The sequence below is a fragment of the Haematobia irritans genome, chromosome 3 (genome assembly GCF_050003625.1).
Source record: "Haematobia irritans isolate KBUSLIRL chromosome 3, ASM5000362v1, whole genome shotgun sequence".
In the NCBI taxonomy this organism is placed as follows: Eukaryota; Metazoa; Arthropoda; class Insecta; order Diptera; family Muscidae; genus Haematobia; species Haematobia irritans.
Window position 1 is genome coordinate 44,638,994 of NC_134399.1, and position 11,128 is coordinate 44,650,121.

Consider the following 11,128-nt stretch of genomic DNA (forward strand, 5'->3'; position numbering starts at 1 on the left):
TTTAATAAAGAGAAACTAAAATTTGTTTTTTTACATTTTACTGTGTAATTTTTCACTATTTCCTCCTTATTTCATTTTACCGTCCAAACTCTAAAAAGAGTATAGTGCCCTTTCGTTATTTTTATGAAGACCCCTGATTTCTTTTAACGAACCAAGAAAAAAATTGTGCCCATAATGCCAAAATGATAAACAAAACACATGTCCACACATACATAAAATGCTGCTCTCAAGGCGAAAACATAAGCTGTTTGTTTTTCAAATGTCTATTCTCTTGGTTCAGAATGTATATTCTCTTTATTCAAATTAAATAATATTTAGACTTAAACATATCAAATTTTTGGCCTTATCATAAAACAGTTTTCCGAAACAACATACAAGCGGTTTCACAGAAATTGTTCTCTTTTGACTCTTTTGCTGTGTTATATTGATATCTTTCGTCAACTCTCCCGGTTTCCATCTCTATTTCTCTCTATACTCTCTCTGTCGCTTTGAATAAAATATCACAACATATGTATGTTTAGTTGAAATTTGTAAATTTATATATGTTTGTATTCACACATATGATTTTTATGAAACATTCATGCCCCAAACATAATATATTCTAACATATTAACATAGATGTCCCAAACATTTAGTGTTAGTTTAGGAACATTGCATGTTTGCACTTAAATATATTGTGTTTTAAAATTGTGCCCGAAACACATTTTGTTTATATCGGAACATATGAAAAACATATATTTCTAAGAGTGTACACATACAATTTCTATCAATAACAACTAAAGCGTAAAAAATAAACTGTATAAATCATTATCTTCCTTATAACCATGTCGGCATGCTCCATGTAATATGTAGATGTGCCTAGATTTCCAATAAGTCAGCAACCTGTAAGCTAACATAGTTTTTCTGAAAGTAAACAGAATAATTAGAACTTAGTTTTGTGCAATTAAAAATTAATTTTGTTAAACATTACCTGAATTCTTAGTTCCTTAATTATCATCTTCATTTGCCTTTATAGTCTTTTGGCATACAAAGGGGCTCGGTTTAATTTAATTTTAATAGCAATTCGTTTCCAAAATTTCCACACATAGAAATTATTATTTTTAAAGTTTAATACAATAAATAACCCACCTCTTGATTGCAAAAATATTCTTATACTAGATAATTTTTTATTAAAATGATGGATTGCCCAATATGACGAAATAAAATTGATCAATAAAGGAAATGAATAAAAAATATATTATTTTAGTCCGTTTAATATAAACAGACTTCAATGGAAAACTGTATTCACATTTCACAATTGCTTACCTTCAATAAATGTAGATTGTGTTCCATGTAGAGGTGTGCACGTGACACGAAATTGTCGTGACTCACGAAAATTTTCGTGACTCACGCGTGAGTCGTGAGTCACGCCGACGGCAAAGGCGTGAGTGTGCGTGATTAATCAATCAAATGTCGTGCGTGAGCGTGAGTCACGAAAATGGTATCGTCGTGAGTGTGCGTGAGTACAAAATTTCGGAAAAACACGCCCACGAAAATAATACCGCATACGAACATAAAGCGCTTACGAGTTGAGTTCATTTATAATTTTAGTGACGTCCTAGATGTTAAGAGTTTTATAACGCTCTCGTGTTTAATCATACTCATGTTTTTAGTCAGGTTCTATAGATAAATTACTCATAAAATTAATCGTGAGTTACGAGTTTTTTCGGTGAGTCACATTTTTCGTGGGTCACGATATTTTTCGTGAGTCACGACATTTAAAAGATTTTCGTGCGCGAGTGTGCGTGAGTACAAATTTTCTTTTCGTGAACGTGCGTGAGCGTGAGTCCTACCTAAAAATATCGTGAATAAGATTTCTCCGTCGTAAGTGTGTGTGAGCAAAATATTACTCACGTGCACACCTCTAGTTCCATGTTTACACAAAACAGGTAATTCCAAATGCATTCCTTTACCGCATGGCCATTTGTTGTTGCACACTTTTTTCGACCCTTTTGTTTCACTTGTTATTGTATTCAAAATATTTATGCACACATTTCGAACGCAGCAGACAGAATGTCGCTAATCAGGTTTTTCAATTTACGCGAAAAACAAAAACCCAACCGTTCGTTACGAGTTACTTCCACCGACTGATCTCTCCATCACGTGCAGGGCTGCCAATTTTCCGATTTTGACAATATTAGCTTCGTTCTTTAGACACATAGTTTAAGGAGTTAAACTTTTTACATTTTGAAGAAAGTTTTGAAAAATTTAAAATAAATTTGAAAATGTTTGACAAAAAAAATTGGAAATAAAACGTGGACTACTTTGGCTTTGCGAGTTTTGTCCAAATTCCTACAAATATTCATGATTCCTCCACACTCCACAGCAAACGTAGAAATTTTTAATTTGGTAAACTAAAATTAGATGATAGCTGGAAAATAATTTATTGGAAGGAATATTCTGTTCAAAAAATGATGAAATTCTAGTACAGTACAAAAAAAATAACAACCACATATAGACATATCTATCGGATATACCATAAAAAAAACCTGCTTTGGAAAATACGGGACTTTTTCTTGAGTTTCACAGTATTTTATTTTTAAATAAAAATGTTACTAATGTTACTAATTAATGACAATATTTTAGAAAAATAGTGTTTTTTATACAAAAATTCCGAAATGTTTTGTTTTGTTTGGTTTATAAAATGAATTTTATGTTAATCTTATTGTTATACAAAACTGACTACGTTATGTTTTTTTATGGAAATGCATTGTTGTGTACATTAATTTTCTTGTTTGTTTTTGTCTTGTGTTTACCCAAAAAAAAATGTTTCATTTTAATATTATTTACATTTCCGATTTTTTTTGACGATTTTTAAAATGCAAGTGCCGTGTATGACGATTTTTTATCGAAAAAAGTGACGATTTTTCTTGAAATTTTATTGGCAGCCCTGATCACGTGTTGTTGAAAAATGCACATTCTCTTGTTCTCTTTTTGCTCTTTCTCCATCCATCGCTCAAAACTATTCAATTTCAATCAGCGTTGCCGTTTTGGTCCGATCGGACCAAAATTGGACCAAAAGATTTCTAATTTTTAAATTTGGTCCGATGGTCGGACCAACCGGAATTTGGCCCATTTTGGTCCATTTTTATAAATTTGGTCAAATTTATAATTTTTATATTTAAAAAATCTATCACATATTCAATAATATATATAAAAATATTGCCGTGAGCCAAAGATTTCATGTGCTTAAAATATGAATGCGAATTTTGCTTAGCATAGAAGACGTATTTCTCTGAAATAAATTTTTTTCCTTGCCCAAAGTCTATAAACTTTTCAATGAAGTCGGTTTGTCCTTATAGTTAAGTGATTCGACATAAAATTGGGTATCCTAACATGAAAGAAAATTTCGTTTTACTAAAGTCATTTAAATACTCCTGAAAAAATATTCAAAATTAATTAAATATTGTTGACGTTTTGCATCTTGACTTTAACACTAAAAGCTTTTAAAAATAGGAGGTGTCTTTTAACACATTATTTTAAAGTCGTTTTTTACTTGAAACATAAAATAATTTTCATTTGTAGTAAAAGGGAATTGTGACGTAAATGTGTCCTCAATTCTATTCTCTGCTTCTTTGGCTCGGAATCAATACCAAAATCATGAGCGTAAAGACAAACGGCCTTATTCATAAAAAATCATTAACGCGCACTCTAAACCAGTGATAGCTATCACGCTCTTTTTATTCTATAAGCCTTATATAAAAATGGGTATTCATTAATCATTAATAACACTATTATAGTTATCATGCGTTTTTAGTAATCAGGTGGCAACACATGTCGTTACATCTTGTCATTTTCATCGTAGTGATGAAGATCGAATTATAACCGGTTGATCTTAACAAAAATAAAGTCTCAACATTTTAATGATTTTGTGGCGAAACATAATTTTCCAGGCTAAATTAATTTATACAGAAGGCATTACTCACAATATACAATCATTTTATAATTAGTCAGTATGTTAGTATCAATATTAGTATTAATCGAACCGGATTGTATTCGAATATAAAGTCTATTGTTATTAAAACACATCACTAATCTAATGGAATTCATCTATTTAATTTCTCGAGCTAATTTTCGAAGCATTTTTCATTAAAGTAACAAAAGGAAGTTTAAGATGACGTTAAATTTACATAATATTAGTAGGAATGCATTTTGTACGTCTATCTCTGCAGTTCTCTTATTTGGATTAGTATTTTGAAAAATGGTATAAACAGTGTTGCCAATTTGGTGCTTTTAGCACCAAATTTAGTGCTTTTTGATTTCTAAAAAGCACCAAATTGCCTTTGTGGTGCCTTTTCAAAAAAAGCACCAACTTGGTGCTTTCTGGCATTTTCATTTAGTGCTTTTGGTGCTTTTTTTATTTTGAACAGTATTAAGTTTAATTGATACAAAAATTTTGATTAGACTTTCAAGAGCCGAAGAAACTCAAATTTATTGCCAAATATAGAATTTGATTGTTACACAGAAAAAAGTGAATATTTGAATCAAATACAAAAATTGTGAATTCAATTATTTTTGTATTTGATTTTCAGCTTATAACGAAAATTGTAAATCCAATTACCCAAATTGTAATTTCGTTGTAAAATTATTTTCAAATGATGAGGTATTTGTATTGAGTAGAAACGTAATTGGAATTTGCCATGATATTCAAATGAGATAGTAATCAATCTAAATACATTTGTACTTGAATCATATGCTGCTTTTCAATTACGGTCGTAATTGAACTGAGTTAAATGTTTATTAAATTTTGTGCGGTAAATCAATTAAAATCGTAATTAAGTTTAATACGATGGTAATCAATTTAATACTGTAAGCCAATCACTTCTTTCTGTATTGAGTTCAAGTGACGAAGTAATTGGTGTTCCCATTTCATTCAATTACTATGATATTTGATTTAAGTATATAGATTATTAAATTCCCATAAAAAATTTTTATGAATAAATACACTGACAATTTTTTTTTTTTTGGTTTTTATTAAGATTAAGTTTTATTTTACAAACATATATAAGTGAAATGGATAATATAAAATAATACAAATATAAAATATGGACGAGTTGGAGAAAAAGCAATATGAATAATTGTGTTAAATCTAGAACACTAAAAATATAAAAAAACTTATAAATGATAATTCAGAATAAAACAATAAACATAGTTTTTTGTAACAATTTTTTGTATAGATATGAAATACGTATAATTCATATATCACTTAAAGATTGAAATGGTTTCAGATAATGTGTTGGTAAATGAAACAATTATAAGTCAAGTGTTAAAATTTAATTTTTTATAACGGAAATTTTTTCGTATTTTTTCTTTTTAGACATTTCATAAAAAAGTCTTGAATGAAGTTATAAAAAATATCTGATTCTTCGGGATATTGTAAATTAAAGACATACAATATTTTAAATATACTTCCTATAAATGCAAAAGATTCTTCCGAGTCTAAAATACTATATGTCTTCCTTATTTTGCACCCATTTTCATCAGAGTTTACCCTTTGATGCAAAGTCCAGAATATTGCAAATTGTTTCGATTCTGAAATCATAAGATTACTTATTTACATAAGTATCGACTATATAATAATACAAACCTTGATTTGAAGATGTATCCCCGTCATCGAATTTTTTAAGTAAAATAGAGTTCGGCAATTTGGTTTTTAAAAATGTTATTTTCCAAAGATGTCCATGTAATTTTAATATCTTTTGCCAAAGGAAATTTTAGAGCAAAATCAATATCAATCTGAAGATAAAAATAAATATAAATTTATTAATAATCATATAGGTGCAAATCGGACGAAAGATATATATGGGAGCTATATCTAAATCAGAACTGATTTGGCTAATATTTTGCATATTTTAAGAGAGTCCCAAAACACGTGGCTGTGCGAAATTTTAAGAAAACTTAACTTAACTTAAACTGCGAGCTGTACATTGCACACAAAATTACATATACAGATAGACAGACGGATGGACAGACAGACGGACATCGCTAAATCGACTTGGAATTTAATTCTAAGACTATCGGTATACTAAACGATGGGTCTCAGACTTTTCCTTCTTGGCGTTACATACAAATGCACAAACTTATTATACCCTGTACCACAGTAGTGGTGAAGGGTATAAATAGAAAGAATGTAATTATATGTATATTCCAAAGCTTTTTCGCAAGTTTTAGAATGGTCCAACTCAGGATGTGTGTAACATAAGTTTATACAACGAAAGAATTCATTTACATATTTTATTAAAGTTGTCTGCGAATTTTGCAAAATTTTACGAACGACTTTTTACGAATACACGAAATATATACCAAATATATTATATTAAATTTCCATCGTAAGAAGTTAGTGCTGTGAAACATTCGTGATTCCGACTAATAATCGAAGTCAAGAGAATTCTCATGAGTCTTCAAATTATTAACCATCTTTAAGAGTTCTGTTTGCGTGAACGTACATCAGTATTTCGTAACTATTCTTGAGAGGGAAAGAGTTCCTCTAACACGTCACACGTTAGACTCACAATAAAAATGTTCATTTTTACTAAGAGAATTCTTTGAGTGTAGTTTCCACAAAAAAAATGCGTTTGACCAAAAACACTAGTATTTAGATAAAGGTACTTACCTGCGAGAAAAATAAAATATGATGCGCCAAAAATGTTGTTAATGTAATCAATTCGACTCGCGGTACCGATTTGCGGGTAAATTCGACCATGTGTGTTACTTACGAAGTTTCTTAATAATAAAAATAAATGACATTTTTTGTTTCTATTTATTTATTTTTCGTTACGTAGCAACGTCATAAACAGCTTTATCAGGCAATTACACATTATACTTAAATCAATAACATTTACACTTGGTCCAATTGAACATAGTAATTGATGTGTTGTAAATTCAATTACCAGGGAATTTTGATATTTTTTCCAGTTTTTCATTCAACCAATTATTTTCGTATTTGACTTAATAAAAATGGTATTTGATATCATTTTTTCATTCAATTATGTCAATAATTGATTTTTATTTTGCTTCATTTTTTTCTGTGTATGAAGTTGGTATTGATTATTTTTTAATTAATATTGTTATTTAGGGTATTCTGTAGGAAAGTCCAGCGATGAGTGTCGAATTTTTGAATTTGGTAAAGATGTCATTAAAAACGTTTGTATTAAATTCACAAAAGCACGCACAACTGAAATAAGCAATAGACTCCTTCCATATATTAATATTTTGAAAGTTGAAATACATCACTGATCAAAATGAATTGGACGAAAGCATTAAAACTGATCAAAATGTAAACTTAACTTGCCGCTAAAGTGAAAACTATATCAGTAAAGAAGGTATAAAATTATGCATATTTGCTGCAAATTTTTTTTATAACTTGATGGGGAATAGCCAAAAGCAAATTTTCACAAAGTTTGTATTCCTTAAAATGAATTATTAAAGAAAAGTAATTCTGAAAAATGACTATTTTAGCAGCTAAACTCGATCTTAATACCCACCTTAACTTCTTAAAATTCAATTCACAAAAGTTCTATAATACATCTTCGGAAGTTTTTTTTTTGTTTTTTTTAGTAGAGCATTTAATTTTTTTGAGTTGGAAGGTGGTATGTTAGAGTTTATAATATACTTTTGGTGCTTTTTGGCCTTGGGGAGTTGGCAACACTGGGTATAAAAATAGGGTTTTTATAAGAAAAGATCGACCATTTTATACGCATTGCCATATAATGATATACAAAATAGCATAAAACAGCGATACATTAATAGGTATTGCCCAAAAAAGCATTTTGCAATTTTATCAAAGAGTTAAAGAAGGGTACATCCTACAATAATTTTTTACAATTTACCAAAGACTTGTTTAAGGTTTGGTAAGCTATTAATCGTTTATGAATGCTATTTTTCACGAAATAATTTATCAATCGTTCATAAACGTCAATTAACTTTTTATGAATACGGCTGAAAGTCTTTGGAGCCGTGAATGCTTTTTTTCAGTGTGGGATTAGATACCATTTCAATCACATAAAATCGAATGAAAATTTTGCGTTGATGTCAACTAAAATTGACTTTAAAATTTGACCTTTTCAAAAAGTCAATTTTTTTCAAATTTAAATAAAAAAGTTGAAAAGTGTTTAACTTTTTTAATAAAAGCAAATATACAACAATAAAATATTTTTTAAAGCATTTTTCTTCGAAATTGGAAATTTGGTCCGCTGGAGGGAATTTTGGTCCGATTTTGGAAAAATGTTGGTCTAAAATAAAATTTCGTAGTGGCAACGCTGATTTCAATCGCAAAGGTGATGTTTAATTGGGAACGGAAAATTTTTCAATCACGTTTGTAATTGAAAATTATTTCCGAATTGATTAATAAATTGATTGAATCAATTAATATTTTAATTGGAAACGTTATAAATATCACTCATTTTTTGATTGGATTTTATTCGGATTTGATTAAATAATTAATTGAATCAATTAACATATTAATTGAATCCGTTTCCAAATTAAGTATTTAATTGAAAAAATGTCGGTGATAAATTTTTGTGTGCATGAGGCTTCTCCCTCCATGTTTAATAGTCTGCTTGACGTGGTATCTTTGAAGACTTTCATGAGGTCGTTTCCAACAATATTCATTATACCCTCCACCACTACTGTGGTACCGGGTATAATAAGTTTGTGCATTTGTATGTAACGCCAAGAAGGAAAAGTCTGAGACCCACCGTTTAGTATACCGATCGTCTTAGAATTAAATTCTGAGTCGATTTAGCGATGTCCGTCTGTCTGTCTGTCTGTTGGTGTATTTTTGTGTGCAAAGTACAGCTCGCAGTTTTAGTCCGATTGTCCTAAAATTTGGTATAGGGTCCTATTTCGGCTCAAAGACGATCCCTATTGATTTTGGAAAAAATCGGTTCAGATTTAGATATAGCTGCCATATATATTTTTCAACGATCTGGTCATAATTAGCGTGTATATCAACCGATCTTCCTCAAATTCCGTACATCCGAATATTTTATGAGTCTCGAAAAACTTCAAAAACAAAAACAACAAACAAAATATCAGCCAAATCGGTTCAGATTTAGATATAGCTCCCATATATAGCTTTCACCCGATTTACACTCATTTGCCCACAGAGGCCAATTTTTTGCTCCGATTTAGTAGAAATTTTGCATAGAGAGTAGAATTAGCATTGTAACTATGCGTGCCAAATTTGGTTGAAATCGGTTCAAATTTGGATATATCTCTCATATATAGCTTTCGCCCGATTTACACTCATATGACCACAGAGGCCAATTTTTAACTCCGATTTAGTTGAAATTTTGCACAGGGAGTAGAATTAGCATTGTAGCTATGCGTGCCAAATTTGGTTGACATCGGTTCAGATTTAGATATAGCTCCCATATATATGTTTTTGTGATTTCGACAAAAATGGTCAAAATACCAACATTTTCCTTGTTAAATCGCCACTGCTTAGTCAAAAAGTTGTAAAAATTACTCTAATTTTCCCAAACTTCTAATACATATATATCGAGCGATAAATCGTAAATAAACTTTTGCGAAGTTTCCTTAAAATTGCTTCAGATTTAAATGTTTCCCATATTTTTTTACTAAAATTGTGTTCCACCCTAGTGCATTAGCCAACTTAAATTTTGAGTCTATAGATTTTGTAAAAGTCTATCAAATTCTGTCTAAATCGAGTGATATTTAAATGTATGTATTTGGGACAAACCTTTATATATAGCACCCAACACATTTCACGGATGTGATATGGTATCGAAAATTTAGATCTACAAAGTGGTGCAAGGTATAATATAGTCGGCCCCGCCTGACTTTAGACTTTCCTTACTTGTTTTCCATGGGATTGAAAGCGGTTTTTTTTTTCATCAGACCATAAACTTTTCTTTAGTCGTCATTTTCAATAGAATATGAAATTTTCCGCATGATTTTAGAAGAACCGCAATGTCCACCTTATTTCTGGAGTTTTCAACAAGAATTATCAATCGTATATGAAAACAGTATGCTTATTAATTATGAAAGCAGCGTTGCCAGAATTGTTTCACCAAAAATCGCCAGATTTATCCAACAAAAAATAGCTAAATCTGGATGTTTTTGAGATTCAAATACAGTTCGTATCGATCAATGTTTAGAAATAAAACTCTTGCAAACCAGTCTCCCGGTTGGACTGCTAGGACCCATAGAAATAGCAATTTCCATCTCATATGCCCACAATTGAGAAAAGGATTATTAAAAGCATCCACTTTTTGATCAATAACCTTATAAATATATTTTTATACAATTTTCTTAGATGTTTGGACAGAAATTTAAGTATTTCGAATTTCATTTGACATTTTGAATAATACTAGCAAATATTAAAATACGTATACACAGCAGGAAGTTCGGCGGGGCCGAATCTTAAATACCCACCGCCATGAATCAAATATAATAGTTTCCTTTGAAAATTTCAGGGACCGTGATAGGTTAGGTTAGGTTTAGATAAATAAAAATAAATAAAGATAAATGTAACGATTTTACTTATGAAGACTAGATCAGATTCTGGATTAATACACTGTTAGAAAAATATGTTTTTCATATGTTTCGATATAAACAAAATGTGTTTCGGGCACAATTTTTAAACACAATATATTTAAGTGCAAACATGTAATGTTCCCAAACTAACACTAAATGTTTGGAACACATATGTTAATATGTTAGAATATGTTATGTTTGGGGCATGCATGTTTCATAAAAATTATATGTGTGAATGTAAACATATATAAATTTACAAATTTCGAGTAAACATATATATGTTGTGATATTTTATTCAGAGAGCGACAGAGAGAGAGTATAGAGAAAGAAATAGAGATAGAAACCGGGAGGGTTGACGAAAGATATCAAATTAACACAGCGAGAGAATCAAAAGAGAGCAATTTCAGTGAAACCGCTTATATGTTGTTTCGGAAACTGCTTTATGATAAGGCCAAAAATTGTATATGCTTAAGTCTAAATATTATTTAATTTGAATATTAGAATGAGTATTCGGAATAAAGAGAATAGAGATTCGGAACCAAGAGAATAGACATTTGAAAAAAACAGCATGTGTTTTCGTCTTGAGAGC

At 30.0% G+C, this 11,128-nt stretch overlaps 1 long non-coding RNA gene across 1 annotated transcript; it reads right to left on the bottom strand.

Annotated features, from left to right (window-relative positions):
* Nucleotides 1–5,335: 5,335 nt before the first annotated feature.
* LOC142232321 (uncharacterized) lies at nucleotides 5,336–6,742 on the bottom strand. The gene is made up of 3 exons (XR_012721096.1): nucleotides 6,653–6,742; nucleotides 5,627–5,775; nucleotides 5,336–5,571 (listed from the first exon to the last, which is right to left on the bottom strand). It is a non-coding gene; the product is annotated as an uncharacterized LOC142232321 (long non-coding RNA).
* Nucleotides 6,743–11,128: the final 4,386 nt, after the last annotated feature.